General features: G+C 46.1%; 1 protein-coding gene across 1 annotated transcript in view; it reads right to left on the bottom strand.

The window, feature by feature from the left end:
- Positions 1–1,567: 1,567 nt before the first annotated feature.
- ZNRF1 (zinc and ring finger 1) overlaps positions 1,568–18,290 on the bottom strand; it is a 279,814-nt gene continuing 263,091 nt past the window's right edge. Inside the window, exon 5 of the mRNA XM_069217645.1 lies at positions 1,568–3,677. The gene's annotated coding sequence lies outside the window, so the exon portion shown is untranslated. The remainder of the gene's footprint in view (positions 3,678–18,290) is intronic.

Raw genomic sequence — 18,290 nt, 5'->3', positions numbered from 1 at the left:
AAAAGGTGGACGAGAACAATATATGACCGGCACTTCACATAAGCCAATAGTGCCACTCATGGTCTTTGTTAAGACATTGCCCTAGGACCACCACAGGCTGAGTTATGAGTATTGTTTTGTAAAAATAATTGCCACAAATATTTTAATATGTTGATATGACGATAATGCTTAGAGCAGCCCCTAGAGGACACCACAATGAACATAGCATTTGTAAGAAACATGGTTATGTAACTAAACAGTGAGCCCCTAGAGGGCATTACCACACAAAAAGAAAATGGCAATAAATAATGCAGAGCAACCATATATATAACCTCTAGCGAGCGTAGTGCAGTGGTTCCCAACCTGTGGTGCGGGGACCCATGGGTGCCCACAAAGCCTCCTCAGGGGGTCCGGGACTGCCTAGAAAATTAAATAATATTAACATATCAGATCCCCAGCTTTCAGTAATGACTCAGTGGGGGTTCCCAGATTCCAGTAATGTTAAAGTGGGTGTCCACAGAACCAATGGCATAGTGCATTATATATTTTCAGGAACAGCAGGGCTATAGCAATGATATTACAAACAAGGCCCTTAAAACGCAAACTATTCCCACCTGGAAAACAAAGTTTTCAGCCATAAGAATGCTTAAAGAAACATTGAATGGTGGGAGGGGTTATTATTTTAGAGTCCCCACTAAACTAGTGTGGGGACCCAAAGATGGCCTAAACAGAAAGAGGGCATCATGCTGAACGTTTTGGTGGTGGTCCCATTGTCCTAGGGCCACCACAGGCTGAGTTATGGGCAAAAATGTTGTGTTCCCTGAGTGCAGTGAATATTGTAGTATCGGCTCTCCCGCTGTACTTTCGCTTTGAGGATTTCTGTTTTACTGTAAAGCATTTACCAATATCAAGTGTTTTAAGGGGAGAGCTACAAGAAATGACTCAAGTAATTGTGAAGAATGTAACCAGCAATCCAATACCGCCGGTCAAGTTCTCGCTGTTATGCCTGTGAGCGCCATGGCCGCCATGCAGAATGAAGGGGAGAGACCAAAACATATAGTTCGCCCACGCTGAAGTATATCGGCAATCGTGCAATAATCCTGGTTACAGGGGCTGTCTGCAAGATGTGACAAAAACAGCCTCAAGGCGGGACAAATGTAAAGCTATTACCAATCACATTAAGTGATTTTTGAAAGGCAAGCTCAAAAACAAGTGAAAATGATGGGCGTGAGGTGGGCGTGGTTAAAAGCCCACAATACTTACAAAATGTCAAAGCGCTTGCACTCAACCTAAAGACGCCTATTCTATGAGTGTTCCTTGTGTCTGTAATAAACGCCTGTCTGGCAAAATCTCAGATGTTTAATGATTCATTTCATAGAAAATATGCATGGTCCGTACATAGGATGTATTCTTGGCAGTCATACGTTTTAATGGGAAGTCGATTAGGTACACAGAGAAGTAGACCACTGCATTACATTAACTGAAAATAATAAATAAATTTTTTTATCAGGTATTGTGAACTTAACAATTTTAGTGGATGGTGTTCTGGTTTTTAATCAAATTAATACAGAGAAACATAAACATGATATGTTGTGCAGTAAATATTTTATTTGACATTACCTTTTTAGCATATCAAAAACCTTACAATTCATGGAGCAAACCCGCTCTATCTTATGTATTTCTGAAAAAAGAAAAAGATAAATCTATTTTTTCCCGTTTTATTTTTTAAAATATAAATGAGGAATGCTTGCTCCCGGCTCCATTCACTGCAGTTCCTCAAGAATGAAACCACTGTCTCTTGGAATCACATTTCGAAATCCTTCCCCCGGAGGAGGGGGTGGTCGGGGGAGTTGATGGAAAACTCGATTCTTGAGTGGATTTTAGGACTACTACTAATGAATTCCAGAAATATGTGGCACTTTCCTGCCCCATTCTGCGCCAGAGCGTCCCTTGTCAGAGGTAAGTACAGAGTGGGAGCGAGCAGTGTTGTGTGGTGCAGAGGGTTGTGGCATAAATAAGGAGAAGCTGGGGGATATCACAGAAGAAAAGAAAGTTCAAGAAGGTAGCTCGGGTCGATTAACTACTTTGGCAACTAGTGGTTATAACATGGTGAATATCAGTCACATAAAATAGTAAAAACATTGAACTTAGAAGCTTAGACGCGTGGGGGGAACTTGCGTGTGTGTGTAAGAGAATTATGGGAAATCATTGAAAGAGCAACAAGTAAATGGATATCCTTGAAGGACTAAAAAGAGATCAAACCAAAGATCTAAAGAAAGAAAGAAGTAGCCAGGGAAGGAGAAAGCCTTGGAGAAAGGGAGGAAATGAGGTTGATATAGTAAGAATGAAAGAACGTTATTTGAAGAGGGAGAAGATGATTAAGAATGAAAGAAAAAAAATCAACTGAGAGTTAATGTACTTTTGATTTGGCCACTACTGAACAGGCCTTGGTTCCGGCCAATGTAGAGTTCTCTTTTGTAAACATCAGTGCAGTACAAGACACCACCAGCACAAAACTGTAAAAACACTTCCGACAGCTTGGCAAGGCCTTTCAAAGTTGCAGTCTTTTACCTTCTACAGCTTTATCATTTATTCCATCAATCTTCTCTATTCACATTTCACAAAGTTATCCCAAGGATCCTTTGCACAGCTCACACATTTATCCCAGGGATCTTGTCCACAATTTACACATTTATCCCAGAGACTGTTTTGTACACTTCACAAATTTTTCCCAATGATCTTTTCGACAATTCATACAATTAAGCTAGACATGTTTTGTTTCCACGGTTTATCAATATATCTGTCCCACACATATTTATGTATACATGTCATTAATGTACCTATCTTCGGAACTTTATTTTCCACAGCTAGCTCATTTGTCTGTGGGATTTTTCTTTTTCTGCATTTCATACATTTATCTCAAAAATCTTGTGTCAAGAGTTCCCCTAGGCCAAGGATACCTTCTTCCTGCTGTCACATCATCCATCTCAGAAGTCTTTTCTTTCTGATGTCCATTCACATATCCTAGGGATCTTTCATCTCTGCTGCTAATTTGTCCACTCATGTATGCCAGTGATAATTTTTTCCTTCTTTTTACATATGTTTTTAAACAGTTTGACGTCCTTGCAGGTAAAAGGAGTGGGCTGTGCCCTCCCCAAACAAATAATTGAAATGTTTTTAGCAGTGCAAAATTGAAGATGCTTTTGGGGTTGTAGAACAACAAGTTTAATCCTCTTACAGGGATCTAAAATATCTTCTTGTATTCCGTGTATCACAGATTATGTTTTAAATGTATGGAAAACGTAACTCGCTTCATCTGGTCGACCAGTGTTTGGATGGAGGACAGACTTCCTTTTTTGTTCACTCTATGTCTTATAAAGAAAACCATCATTACAATTTTAGAATTGGTAAATAATCCAGCTTGGTTCTATGGCCCATGGTATACTATCTGTTACTACTTTCCTCTCATGTTTTGCAAACGAAATCGCCGAGGGCTTGACCTGACAGGTAGCAGGCATCATTTTTGGTTCTGATATCCAAATTCACCTTCATAAGCTTTCTAAGAAGAAACCATGTAACATCTCAATGCCATTAGAGGTCGGAGTGGATTCACGTTTTGGCAGACGTTAAAGAAACATCACTCCACATCTCTTCCTAGAGGGCAGGGGTTCGTTGGTACGCAGGTATAGCAATATGCCCTGTATGGGAAGAAAGAAAACATGTCATACGTAAAATGAAAAATTACAGGAACCTGTAAATCTGACAATGCCAAATAATGATGATAAAAGTCACCTCCTCTCTGTGACAAAGATGAACACGTGTGTCAACTCTGAAACTGGATTGATTTTGTCAGTTCTTGTTTTGCAGCAGACCTTATGGCAACTTGCATGTGATTGTTACGTCACTGCTTGGAATGGCTACTCTGTGGATACCAATAAGAGGCTGCACTGTACCTGCCAGCACGTGCATCTTGGGACAGCCATCAAGACTACTTAGAGGTGAGTGTTTTAGGTCTGGGCTAGACACAACGTTAGCTGTCTTGACTTGATGCAATAAAAATATATATAATACACTACGCACATATTATATGTGTACAACTACTGTGTACAACTATGTTCAACTACTGTTGGCTCCAGGGGACAGCATACAGATTGGACAATGGGTGATCCCTTTTCCGCTATTGGTTTGTCACAAGCGTTATAAACATTTTGGGTCAGACCACAGCCAGCCGTTCTGTGGTTGCAGTGTAAGACAGTGGGAGCAACAAGGGCCATTTAATGTGTGTATCGTTTTGTAGTAATGTTGTAATCATGAAATATCTGTGTTTGCAAACACGCAGGTAACTGGTGCCCAACAACATTTCTTTCAAATTGAACCGTTTGAGGAGTCTGTCAATTAAAATGTACGTTGTTTTTAGGCCTTGTCTACAGACACCTTTATCTATACCTAATGTATACTAAGAGCTTTGGGTCATTCCTGCACTAAATAAGTGTGTTGATGTCTGTCTCTGGTGTCTGCTCTTAATTCTGTGGCCTTCCTCCCTATTCTTGTGATGGTCCCACCCAGGAGCATTTGTCCTTGCATTGTTGTGAGTGGCTGAGTCGTATTGTTGCACTGCTAATGTTAGGGAGCTCTTTTTAGTTTTGCACTTTTGTGGATCATGTTGCTTAGCAGTCATCAGGTGTGCACGCGGTGGACATATTGGGAAATGTTGATGTAACCTTGTTTAGGAGTGACTTTTTTACAGCTGTCTTTTATTAATTTCGAATCAGTAGAATGATTTGTTACTTATTTTTGTAAATATAAAGAGATCTGTAATACTGTAGAACATGTTTTAGTTAGTGGTTGGCAACCCGGTATATATGCAGAAAAACAAACCTAGAATGTTTTTTTGTGTAATGCAATCAGCTTGGATTTTAAATGCATGGTGACATTCAGCAGATGGTTCTCTTAATTTCCATAGCCGTATTTGTGAGGTGTCAGCCGGGTATGGCCACACAGGGAACACATCAGAAATATAATAGAGACTTAGGGCCCGCTGCTGAGGGCTATACCAGTTGGTAATGGCCCCAAACCTGAGTTGCGGCTCAGGCTTATCACGAGGGAGAGATGGCCTTTAACAATGGGTAAAGCCCAAGGCAGAAGGGATATAGGGCTGCTAGAACGTTCCACCCACTGAGAGCAGAATGTCCTAAATGAAAAAGGGAGGACCAAAAGGCCAAGCATTGAAATGTTGGAGCAGAAGGTTTATACTAGCCATTATTAGCTCTGAGCCACTTCATTGTCTTCAATGGAGCTATCAACATTCCAATGTCCTAAGGAAAAGAATTGCTACCTGTACAACCATGACGATTGTGAATGACTAATTACCAAGAAATGTAAAGGCTGCTAATTACTGCATAATACAGCCATGTGTGTGGCGGTTTGGATGCTTAATGTAAAGAAGGCGAATGAAAATCATCGAGGACTGTACAGAGACGAACCCAGAGTGCACACTGTCAGAACACACATCATCCTATTGCTATTACGGGGAATACTTGCTCCAGCTGGGCTGTTGTATGCAAAATGGTGAGTTCCTTCTCAGAATAGTGAATGTCTTCTTTATATTAAGTGTTGCGCTAATTGGTTTCAAACAAAAGGTGAGTATATTTAATTATTTCTCAACAACTGCAATCTAATCATGATGGCCTTCTGTAAGGATGGTTGAAGTTCACAAAGGCATCTAAGTCTAGTGAGGATGGTGCCAGCAACAATGAGATATCCTGGAGTGGCCATTTCCTCAGTTACCTTCTGAACGCGGCTGTGCCTAGATATGTGCTTGGGAATGATATAGATAAGTAGTCTCACACTTATAAGACTTCCTTGGGGGTGCATACAATAAATAATGAGTCTTGGGGTTGAAGTGGGGCTTTTGAAAGCATGTACATATTCAGTGAAGGGATGCCATACTGAATCAAGACATTAAAGAAATTGATAAGTATGAGCACATGAAGGCACAAGAGGGGAGGCTCCTCAGGGCCCAAGGAAGGCACTCACTAATAAGCATTCTGCTGGGATAGCGAATGTAGCCCTGGGAGAAGTAGTTTGGAGGTAAAAAGGGGGCAACTGCTCTAGCATCACTTATTTAGGAGGTAGCCTCAGAAGGTAAGCAGGTGATCCTGGATAGCTCTGGAAAGTACTTTTACAGGGTCACATTAATCAGGGACCCTGTCACTGCTCTGTGGGATACTTGTGCTTGCTGGACCCTGGTGCTGAAATTGCTGGTATTTCCAAAACAGTACTTGCAAGGTGATCTCTGTAGGGTGAGGAATTTCCAAGCAGGGGAGAATGAGTGCACAATGGCCATGGTCTACTAAGAGTGGGGCGGAGGGTGAGGAAGGGATGGTTGCCCAAAGGTAGCGAACTGTATGTCCACGCTCAACAGGAGATTGCTTCCTTTGTAGTGAGTTATCACAGGAAAGATGGGAATCTTTGACTAAGAGCATCATGGTCACCCCACCAAAGGTCTCTCATTTTATTGATCCTACGGTGTAGGTACAGACACCCAAAGCAAAGTTAAGGGGCGGATGGGAAGCCCAGTGGGCCACCAGGTATCTGCCATGACAGTTGATGACCATAATACTTGCACTGGTGAGGCCACTTCTGTGCTGGTAGTGTTGCATACCCTGTCAAGGGTGACAGGAAACCTGGACCAGACAGGCCCCTACAAGGAACAGAGCACATGGACTACCCTTCGAGTGGGCTTTGTGCCCCTGATGAAAGTACTCTACTGTCCGGCAAGTGTTCAGCCTAAGGGTAAAGACCCTGATATGAAGGGTCAACCACAGGATGCTACCCCTGTTACTATAACAGTGCCTCAGATAGGTTTCTTGGCCAGTGGTTTAGAAATAGGAGAGTTTGGCTCAGGGATAAAATGTTGCCTCTATAGCCTACCAGGAAAGTCACACAAACCCTTGCGTGTGCTTGTGGTGCATGGGGTCCAGTGCACGAATATTCAGGAATGCTCACTATTGAGAGTTTTATCGGAAGGTCTGACTAAAAAAGCCAATTCATTTATTTGTAAAACACTGATAAATAATACTACTTGTACCCGCTGGCAGGCTCGGGGAAAATGAGGGACTGGGAGTGAGAGGAAGTGTTGCAGTGCCTCACGATCGTAGAAGGTGGGGCAGGATTTCAACTGTTTCAGATTTTAAAAGATCCTTCACAAGGTCTACTGCAGCAGGGTCCAACTAGTATGCTGTGGCAGGCTTGATAATAGATATTGCTTGAGTGAGCGTGGACCAGTTGTTTCCATACTTTTCAACTGTGTGAGCTACGTCTAATAAATAAAAAGCATCCTATCCTAAGCTACTGTCTAATACATCGGCTACACAGATGTACATAAAGGGAGTAGAAGCAACGAGACAAGGGAAGGAAGGAGATAATGAAAGAAGCCAACAAAGAGACGACAGAAAGAAGGACACAAGAACAGGAAAGAAAGGTTTAAGGAAAGGGATGAAGGCATGCAGGAGAAATAATGAAAGAAAGCAAGAAAGGTACAGACAAGAGAATGAAAACAAGGACAGAAGAGGAGAGACAAGGACAGTATGAAGAAAAGCAAGAAATGAGCAAGAAAAAAGATGGGAAAACAGAGGGAAAGGAGAATATAAGATAGGAAGGAAAGAAAAGGAGATAGAGAAAGAAAGTGAAGGAAAGAAAGAATGAAAGACTGACAAAAGAAAAGATATAGAGAAAGAAAGAAAGAAAGAAAGAAAGCAAGAAAGAGAATGGGTAAAATGAAAGAAAGCATGACCAAAAGGGCAGCGTTATCAGCTAAGCAGGCTATTGAATAATTCTCCAGGCAGTGAGCTACTCAAACACAGCCTGCTAACTACTGGGAACTCGCGATCTGTGTGTTGGAGAAGCCTGGTGTGGACCAGGGAGACCATTCTTTTGCAGCATCTCAACAAGTCCCAGCCAGGGGACATTCTGTGCAGGAGTTACAACGAGTCTGCCTCAGGTAGCAGAGATACTGGTGAGCGAAGATATGAAATATTCACAACTAGACATGTAGTCCAAGGTTGTACCATCCACATACATTAGAAACATTAAGTGATACTTATGTTAACCCATAGGGACATTGCCAGACTGGCGTAGCAGGGAACTCCCAGCTATGGTAAAGTGGAAGACTAACATGGATTGGTGCATGCCGAGAAGGAAGGGCATCTGTGAGGTATGGGGATACCGCTAAAGCTATAAAAATATATGGGGTAGATGGAAAACCCACAAGGGAAGCCACTAATGGATATGCTATACTGAATAAGACACAAAATGCATACTTTTTAACACTGCAGGGTGTGAGTGGAGGGGATGAGTCAGGACAAAAATATATGCATAGTGAGTTGATATTTCATGGTGCATAGGCCTTGTCTGTTGTGGAGTATATTTTACTTTATAACCTAGCTCTGACAAGAGCACTCTTGCGATACATACTACACTACACCCATAGTCTGCTGAATTAGTGTCCAATTGCAACACAAGCTCTGTCATTTGTGTTTGAAATAAGAGAACCCATCAAATGTTTTTTTTTTTAAACGAAACTTTAGTGTGGGCCTGGTGGTGGCAGCCGAGAAGACAGTCAGTGGCCCTAGGCTGTGTGTGCCCTGGAAGGCTTGGCACTGGGATGTGTCATTCCCCCAGTGATGTGCTAAATTGGCCTGGAAGGGGCCCTGAAAGGGCCCGGAACTTATAAAGAACTCCTTGCCAGTCCACAGGCTGGTAGTGAAACCCACACAAAGCAATGGATTTGAGCATTCACCTGTCAGATCCAGTGTGGAGGGTTGGCACAATGCAGACAGGGGCACTGGCCCCAACCGTGGGGATTGAGGTAGTTTGCCAATGGTGTCTGTCCTACTATGACTCTTAAAACTGGAACAAGTACAACCCTTTTAACACTTAACTATAAAAGTAGAAAGGGTGAGTGTTAGAAATTGGGTTTTTGGTTGGCAGTCAGGTTACCCCCTGTCCAAGCAAAAACCCTCACTCTAGTCAGGGTAAGTCACACACAATCCAAGATTATCCTGTGCCCACCCTCTGGTAGCTTGGCACGAGCAGTCAGGCTTAACTTAGAAGGCAATGTGTAAAGTATTTGTGCAATAAATCATACAATACCACCATATAGCACCACAAAAATACACCACACAGTGTTTAGAAAAATATATAATATTTATCAGGATAATTGTAGGTCAAAACGAATAAAGTTGCAATGTGAATTTGTAGAGATATCACTGAAAAGTCCAGTATGTCCTGGGTCTGTGCGTGGATTTTCCTGCTTGTTTTCCGGCTGCGCGTCGTTCTGCGGGGCTGCGTGTCGAAGTTTCGCTCCCACGGCAGGCGTTGCATCGATTTCTCCTCTGGAGCTCGGCCGGCGTTGTCCTCGCGAGGCCGTGCGTCGAAGTTCCGGTCGTTCCGAAGGCGTCGCGTCGATCAGCGCTGGTGTGTAGCATTTTTCTCGCCGCGGAACAAGCTGTGCGTCGAAAATTTCGGCGCACGGAGTGTCCAAGTGAAAAAGAGAAGTCTTTTTAGTCCTGAGACTTCACGGAACAGGAGGCAAGCTCTATCCAAGCCCATGGAGAGCACTTTCACAGCCAGACAAGAGTTCAGCAAGGCAGCAGGCCAACAGCAAGGCAGCAGTCCTTTGTAGAAAGCAGACAGGTGAGTCCTTTGAGCAGCCAGGCAGTTCTTGGCAGGATGTAGTTTCTGGTTCAGGTTTCTTCTTCAGCAAGTGTCTGATGAGGTAGGGCAGAGGCCCTGTTTTATACCCAAATTTGCCTTTGAAGTGGGGGAGACTTCAAAGAGTGGCTAAGAAGTGCACCAGGTCCCCTTTCAGTTCAATTCTGTCTGCCAGGGTCCCAGTAGGGGGTGTGGCAGTCCTTTGTGTGAGAGCAGGCCCTCCACCCTCCCAGCTCAGGAAGACCCATTCAAAATGCAGATGTATGCAAGTGAGGCTGAGTACCCTGTGTTTGGGGTGTGTCTGAGTGAATGCACAAGGAGCTGCCAACCAAGCCCAGCCAGACGTGGATTGTAAGGCACAGAAAGATTTAAGTGCAAAGAAATGCTCACTTTCTAAAAGTGGCATTTCTAGAATAGTAATATTAAATCCAACTTTACCAGTCAGCAGGATTTGGTATTACCATTCTGGCCATACTAAATATGACCTTCCTACTCCTTTCAGATCAGCAGCTACCACTCCAATACTGTATGAGGGCAGCCCCAATGTTAGCCTATGAAGGGAGCAGGCCTCACAGTAGTGCAAAAACGAATTGAGGAGTTTTACACTACCAGGACATGTAAACTACACAGGTACATGTCCTGCCTTTCACCCACACAGCACCCTGCTCTAGGGGTTACCTAGGGCACATATTAGAGGTGACTTATATGTGGAGAAAGGGGAGGTTTAGGCTTGGCAAGTACTTTTAAATGCCAAGTTGAGGTGACAGTGAAACTGCGCCCACAGGCCTTTAAATGGCAGGCCTGAGACAAGGTAAAGGGGCTACTTAAGTGGGTCGCACAACCAGTGCTGCAGGCCCACTAGTAGCATTTAATCTACAGGCCCTAGGCACATCTAGTGCACATTACTAGGGACTTATAAGTAAATTAAATAGTCCAATCAGGTATGATCCAAGGTTACCATGTTTAAAGATAGAGAGCATATGCACTTTAGCACTGGTTAGCAGTGATAAAGTGCGCAGAGTCTAAAAACCAGCAAAGACAGTGTCCAAAAAGGGGAGGGAGGCAGGCAAAAAGTTAGTGGTGACCACCCTAAGGCTGTCAGGTCTAACGTGTCCCCCCCAGCTGAAAGTGGGGAGAGCTACCCGACCTCCTGGGAGCTCTCATCGCTAAGGCGGAAGTATCTGGAGAGACCATCAGCATTGGCGTGGTCAACCCCTGGGTGATGCTCCACCGTAAAGTCCATCCCCTGTAGTGAAATGGACCACCTCAAGAGTTTTGGATTCTCACCCCTCATCTGCATGAGCCATCTGAGGGGCCTGTGGTCTGTCTGAACCCGGAAGTGAGTCCCAAACAGGTAGGGTCTTAGCTTCTTCAGTGCCCAGACCACAGCAAAAGCTTCTCTCTCAATAGCACTCCACCTCTGTTCCCGTGGTAATAGCCTTCTGCTAATAAAGACTACTGGTTGGTCTAGGCCCTCCTCATTTAGCTGTGCTAGGACCGCCCCTATGCCATGCTCTGAAGCGTCTGTCTGCACAATAAATTCCTGGAAGTAGTCAGGGGCCTTGAGCACAGGGCCGTGCACATGGCTTCCTTCAGGGAGTCAAAGGCTTTCTGACAAGCCTCTCTCCAATTCACCAACCTAGGTTGTTTCTTGGAAGTGAGTTCTGTCAAGGGTGACACAATGGCATCATAGCCCTTGACAAATCTGCGGTAGTATCCTGTGAGGCCTAAAAAGGCTCTCACCTCAGTCTGAGTTCTAGGTGGTTGCCAGGCCTTGATAGTTTCAAACTTGGCCTGGAGTGTCTGCACCTTGCCACCACCCACTAGGTGCCCAAGTACACCTAGTGGGTGAACCCTGCCCAATCTGGCACTTACTAGCCTTGATGGTCAGGCCTGCCTGTTGCAGGGCCTGAAGCACCTCCTTGAGGTGGAGCAGGTGTTCCTCCCAGCTGGAACTGTTGACAGCTATGTCATCCAGGTAGGCTGCACAGAAGGCATCCTTGCCAGCTAGGACCCCGTTAACCAACCGTTGGAAGGTAGCGGGGCATTTTTCAATCCAAATGGCATCACCCTGTACTGGTAATGGCCATCAGGGGTTGAAAATGCAGATCTTTCTTTAGCCCCCTCAGTCAGGGCGATCTGCCAGTACCCTGAAGTAAGATCAAACGTACTCAGGAACTTGGCAGCGCCCAGCCTGTCAACAAGCTCATCAGCTCGGGGGATGGGGTGAGCATCAGTCCGTGTGACTGAGTTGAGACCCCGGTAGTCCACACAGAACCGGAGTTCTGGCTTCGCACCTGGGGCAGTAGCCTTAGGGACCAACACCACTGGGCTGGCCCAGGGACTACTGGATTTCTCGATAACCCTTAGAGCTAACATCTTGGAGACCTCCTCCTTGATGCTGGCCTTCACCTTATCCGATAACCTGTAAATTTTGTTCTTCACAGGGAGACTGTCACCGGTGTCAATGTCATGAACACAGAGGTGGGTCAGTCCAGGAGTAAGGGAGAACAGGGGGGAGAACTGCTCCAACAGCTCATAGCAGTCTCCTTTCTGGTTTAGAGTCAGGGAGTCAGAAAGAATGACCCCTTTCACTGACCCATCACCTTCTTGGGCAGAGAGGAGGTCGGGAAGAGGTTCACTCTCCTCTTCCATTCCTTCATCTGTGACCAGAAGCATGTTGACCTCAGAACTCTCAAAATGAGCCTTTAGTCAGTTAACATGGAGCACCCTTAGGGGGTTCCTAGGGGTTTGGAGGTCCACTAGGTAAGTGGCCTCCCCTTTCTGCTCCTTTACTTCAAATGGGCCAGACCAGCGGTCCTGGAGAGCTCTAGGCTCTACTGGCTCCATTACCCACACTTTGTCTCCAGGTTGAAACTCTACCAGGGTGGCCTTCTGGTCATACCAGCGTTTCATTACCTCTTGACTGGCCTCAAGGTTACTTTGGGCCTCTTTCCAGAAGCGGGTCATCTGGTTGCAGAGGGCCAACATGTAGCTGACCACATCCTGAGGGGGCGCCTTTGGAGCTTTCTCCAACCCCTCCTTGACAATGCTTAAGGGTCCCCTGACAGGGTACCCATAGAGAAGCTCAAAGGGACTGAACCCCACCCCCCTCTGGGGGACCTCTCTGTAAGCAAAGAGAAGGCATGGTAAGAGGACGTCCCACTTGCGCCTCATGGCCTCAGGGAGGCCACCAATCATGCCTTTCAAGGTCTTTGAATCTCTCCACAAGACCATTAGATTGGGGGTGATAGGGTGTGGTGAACTTGTAGGTTACACCACACGCATCGCACAGAGACTTCATGTATGCAGACATGAAGTTAGTGCCTCTGTCAGACACTATCTCCTTTGGGAATCCCACACGGGTAAATATCCCCATCAGAGTTCTGGTCACCACCGGTGCAGTTACGTTCCTCAGAGGGATTGCCTCTGGGCAACGGGTGGCATGGTCCACCAAAACCAGGATGAACCTGTTGCCTAGGGCAGTTTTGGGGTCCAATGGACCAACAATGTCGATGCCCACCCTTTCAAAGGGGGTGCCAACGACAGGAAGTGGAATCAGGGGGATTTTAACCCTTTTTCCTGCTTTACCACTGGCCTGGCAGGTAGGACAAGATCTACAGAACTTATCTGAGTTTGTCCTCATTTTGGGCCAATAGAAGTGGGTGACAAGCCTGTCAAAGGTCTTGCCTTGCCCCAAATGTCCTGCCAGGGGAATGTCGTGAGCCAGACCCAGTAGGAAGGTTCAGTAACACTGGGGGACCACCAGCGCACGCGCTGCCCCAAAGGCCGGAACCTTAGGCTCACTGTAGAGGAGATCATTCTCCCAATATATGTGGTGATCGCCAGAGGCTTCACCTCCCGCCTGGTCTGAGGCTTGCTTCCTCAGACCCTCTAGAGTGGGACATTCTTTCTACGCCTTGCAGAATTCCTCCCTGGTAGGTCCACCCTCAACTTGCCAGCCAGCAAGCTCAGGTAGGTCACCTAGGGTGGCAATGTCTTCCCCAGTTGGCTCAGGAGCCTCCTCCTCAGGAGCCCCGTCAACCACTGAGGGAACTTCTGGGACCGGTTTCCCGCGCCCCTTGCCCCTCCTCTTGGCAGTTCTCTGGGCCATTGTTACAGGCTCCAGGCGCCCTTGACTTCCCTCTCGGTCAGCCATGGACCGTGTGGTCATGCAGACCCACTCAGGTAACCCTAACATCTCCAGGTGAGATCTGAGCTCTACTTCTTTCCAAGCAGTATGCTCAAGATCATTGCCTAACAGACAATCTACAGGCATGGCAGGACTCACAGCTACTTTCAGAGTACCAGAGACCCCCCCCCCCCCCAACTCAAAGGGAACCAGAGCCACCGGTAGGTGACTCTCACGATTGTCAGCGACTATGACCTGGTGGAATGTATTAGGGACTATCTGCTCTGTTGACACCAGCTGACTCTTGATAGTAGTCATACTGGCTCCTGTGTCACGCAGAGCCTCCACCTTCTGCCCATCAATGGTGACCCACTGCCTGTACTTGGAAGTATTTTGGGGCATGTGGGCTTTGGGAACCATCTCTCCTTCTCCCAGAGACACTAGGGAAATCTCTACCTGTTCCCCAAAACTATCTGGGTCCATCTCCCCCCCCAAGCGCTACACTAGTCAACCCAGGTGTCTGTCCGGTAGTGGACGGTGCTCTCTTGGAGCACTGGGGGTTGCCTTTATAGTGACCATACTGGTAACACTCCATGAATTGGGGTTGGATTTCCCTGTCCTATCATATGTCCCTGGCTTTTTCCCAAATCTGGAAAAGGAATGGTTGCCACCCCCTCCCTGGGAATTCTTTTGGGGGCCTTTGGAGAGTTCCTTATCTGTAAGTTTATCTCCCCCCTCTTTCTTCTGTTGGGAACCCTGACCACCTTTGTGGGTGCCCCCCCCCAGGTACCTTCTTGAACACTCTGGTGCTAACCCAGAGGTCCGCCTCCTCAGCAAGCTTCCTGGGATCAGTCAGCTTACTATCCACTAAGTGCTGGCGCAACTCTGTAAAAGTACTATTAAGCATATGCTCTCTCAGAATCAAGTCATATAACCCTTTATAATTATCTACTTTGTTACCCAGCACCCATCCATTCAGTGCCTTACTGGAAAAATCAAAGAAATCTACCCATGTTTGTGTGGTTTGTTTGGTGCTGTACCTGAACCTCTGACGGTATCCCTCAGGGGTCAGCCCAAACTTGGCAAGTAAAGTGGCTTTCTGAAGTGTGTATGTGTTTTGATCAGGTTGATCCAATGTGAGAAGTGTGTCCCTCCCCAATGGCGGCACATAACCCCACATAGCTACCCCCCATTGTCCTTCAGGAACCTCATGAGCCCTTAGTGCAACTTCATAAGCAGCTAACCATTTATCTATGTAATCTCCCACCACAAAACTGGGCACCACATTTTTGGGTATACGAACCTGCTTTTCTCCAGCAGGTCCTGTCAGTATGCTGCCACCATTATTGCTGGATTCAGACTGCTTTGCCTTGAGATCCAGCTCCTTGAGACTCAGTTCATGAGCCAATAAAAGTTTATTTTCAGCCAAGGCTCTCTCAGCTGCAGCTTCAGCTCTTTCAGCTTCAATCTTTTTGGCTGCTCTTTCAGCCTCAGCTTGCTTGGCTTCTCTCTCTGCCCTTCTTTCCTCCTGTTGAGCCTCAATTTTCAGTTTTGCCATTTGCAATTGGAACTCCCTTTCTTCTCTCCTTTCCTCTGCGGTCAGGCTTTGCACAGAGACACTGCTCCCTGGTCTGGAAGGGTGCACAATTGCAGTGGTAACACCATCCACAGATAGCAACAAATCCTCTGAGGGGCCATTTTCTGGCTCCTCTTCCTCATCATCCTCTTCTAAATGGGCTTCTGCCCAGGCCCTCAGTGCCACTTGAAAGTCCTCCTTTTTGGAGGCCCCTTGGGTGGGTACCCTCATAGCCCTGCAGAATCCTTTTAGTTGTTTGACCGTATATGTATCCAACAAGACTAGGTCAAAGTCTCCTATCTGAGACCCAGGCAGACACATGTTGAGTGAGGATTTAGTTTTTGAAAATTGTCAGGAAAAATGAATTTGCAAAAAGAGATAAAAATCAAGTTGACCTTCAACTGTGGGTAGGTAGTGAAATACTTAGCTACTGTATGTCACTGCACAAATACAAGTCCTACCCTCACCGCTGATTACCAATGTTAGAAATGGGGTTTTTGGTTGGCAGTCAGGTTACCCCCTGTCCAAGCAAAAACCCTCACTCTAGTCAGGGTAAGTCACACACAATCCAAGATTATCCTGTGCCCACCCTCTGGTAGCTTGGCACGAGCAGTCAGGCTTAACTTAGAAGGCAATGTGTAAAGTACTTGTGCAATAAATCATACAATACCACCATATAGCACCACAAAAATACACGACACAGTGTTTAGAAAAATACATAATATTTATCAGGATAATTGTAGGTCAAAACGAATAAAGTTGCAATGTGAATTTGTAGAGATATCACTGAAAAGTGATATAAAGTGTCTTAAGTCTTTAAAAAGCAAACAAAGTCTCTTTCAAGCACAAAGTACCTGGTTTGGAGTGGAAAATCTCCTCAGAGGGCCACAGAAGAAGAGATACGTGGAAAAATGGTATGTGCTTCGATTTCTCCCCAGCACACACAAACTTGCGTCGTTATTTTCCACGCGGGGAAGTCGTGCGTCGTTTTCCGGCGCACGGACAGTCTTTCTGTGGATCGCGGGGATTAGCAGATGTCCCGGGTCTGTGCATGGATTTTCCTGCTTGTTTTCCGGCTGCGCGTCGTTCTGCGGGGCTGCGCGTCGAAGTTTCGCTCCCATAGCAGGCGTCGCATCGATTTCTCCTCTGGAGCTCGGGCGGCGTTGTCCTTGCGAGGCCGTGCGTCGAAGTTCCGGTCGTCCCGAAGGCGTCGCGTCGATCAGCGTCGGTGTGCGGCGTTTTTCTCGCCGCGGAACAAGCTGTGCGTCGAAAATTTCGGCGCACGGAGCGTCCAAGTGAAAAAGAGAAGTCTTTTTGGTCCTGAGACTTCAGGGAACAGGAGGCAAGCTCTATCCAAGCCCTTGGAGAGCACTTTCACAGCCAGACAAGAGTTCAGCAAGGCAGCAGGCCTACAGCAAGGCAGCAGTCCTTTGTAGAAAGCAGACAGGTGAGTCCTTTGAGCAGCCAGGCAGTTCTTCTTGGCAGGATGTAGTTTCTGGTTCAGGTTTCTTCTCCAGCAAGTGTGTGATGAGGTAGGGCAGAGACCCTGTTTTATACCCAAATGTGCCTTTGAAGTGGGGGAGACTTCAAAGAGTGGCTAAGAAGTGCACCAGGTCCCCTTTCAGTTCAATTCTGTCTGCCAGGGTGCCAGTAGGGGGTGTGGCAGTCCTTTGTGTGAGAGCAGGCCCTCCACCCTCCCAGCTCAGGAAGACCCATTCAAAATGCAGATGTATACAAGTGAGGCTGTGTACCCTGTGTTTGGGGTGTGTCTGAGTGAATGCACAAGGAGCTGTCAACCAAGCCCAGCCAGACGTGGATTGTAAGGCACAGAAAGATTTAAGTGCAAAGAAATGCTCACTTTCTAAAAGTGGCATTTCTAGAATAGTAATATTAAATCCAACTTCACCAGTCAGCAGGATTTGGTATTACCATTCTGGCCATACTAAATATGACCTTCCTACTCCTTTCAGATCAGCAGCTACCACTCCAATACTGTATGAGGGCAGCCCCAATGTTAGCCTATGAAGGGAGCAGGCCTCACAGTAGTGCAAAAACGAATTGAGGAGTTTTACACTACCAGGACATGTAAACTACACAGGTACATGTCCTGCCTTTCACCCACACAGCACCCTGCTCTAGGGGTTACCTAGGGCACACATTAGAGGTGACTTATATGTGGAGAAAGGGGAGGTTTAGGCTTGGCAAGTACTTTTAAATGCCAAGTCGAGGTGACAGTGAAACTGCACCCACAGTCCTTGCAATGGCAGGCCTGAGACAAGGTAAAGGGGCTACTTAAGTGGGTGGCACAACCAGTGCTGCAGTACCCCTAGTAGCATTTAATCTACAGGCGCTAGGCACATCTAGTGCACATTACTAGGGACTTATAAGTAAATTAAATAGTCCAATCAGGTATGATCCAAGGTTACCATGTTTAAAGATAGAGAGCATATGCACTTTAGCACTGGTTAGCAGTGATAAAGTGCGCAGAGTCTAAAAACCAGCAAAGACAGTGTCCAAAAAGTGGAGGGAGGCAGGCAAAAAGTTAGGGGTGACCACCCTAAGGCTGTCAAGTCTAACAGTGAGCAAGTCAAAGGCTTCTCAGGGTGGAAGACAAGAACTCAGAACCCAACAGTCAACTAACAAACAATATAAAATGTTATACAGCCTAGTGTTTACTGTTTAGGTAAAAGAGAGTAATTTCATCTCACAGTAAAAGTAAATACTACAAAGTATGGGGCCAGGCACACTTCTCCCCTTGCTTAGCAGGTAGGCAGGCTTCTATCACTTTAGGCAGACCCTCACTAACTGACAGTGCACATTTCATGTGATATCCCATCACTTCCGGGAAATAAGCTATCAGGCTGTCACTAGACCTGGTTACATATCAGT

This window comes from Pleurodeles waltl, chromosome 12 (assembly GCF_031143425.1).
Source record: "Pleurodeles waltl isolate 20211129_DDA chromosome 12, aPleWal1.hap1.20221129, whole genome shotgun sequence".
NCBI classification, from domain to species: Eukaryota; Metazoa; Chordata; class Amphibia; order Caudata; family Salamandridae; genus Pleurodeles; species Pleurodeles waltl.
Note: the sequence above shows the minus strand (reverse complement) of the source record. Positions and strands in the feature narration are given on the sequence as shown.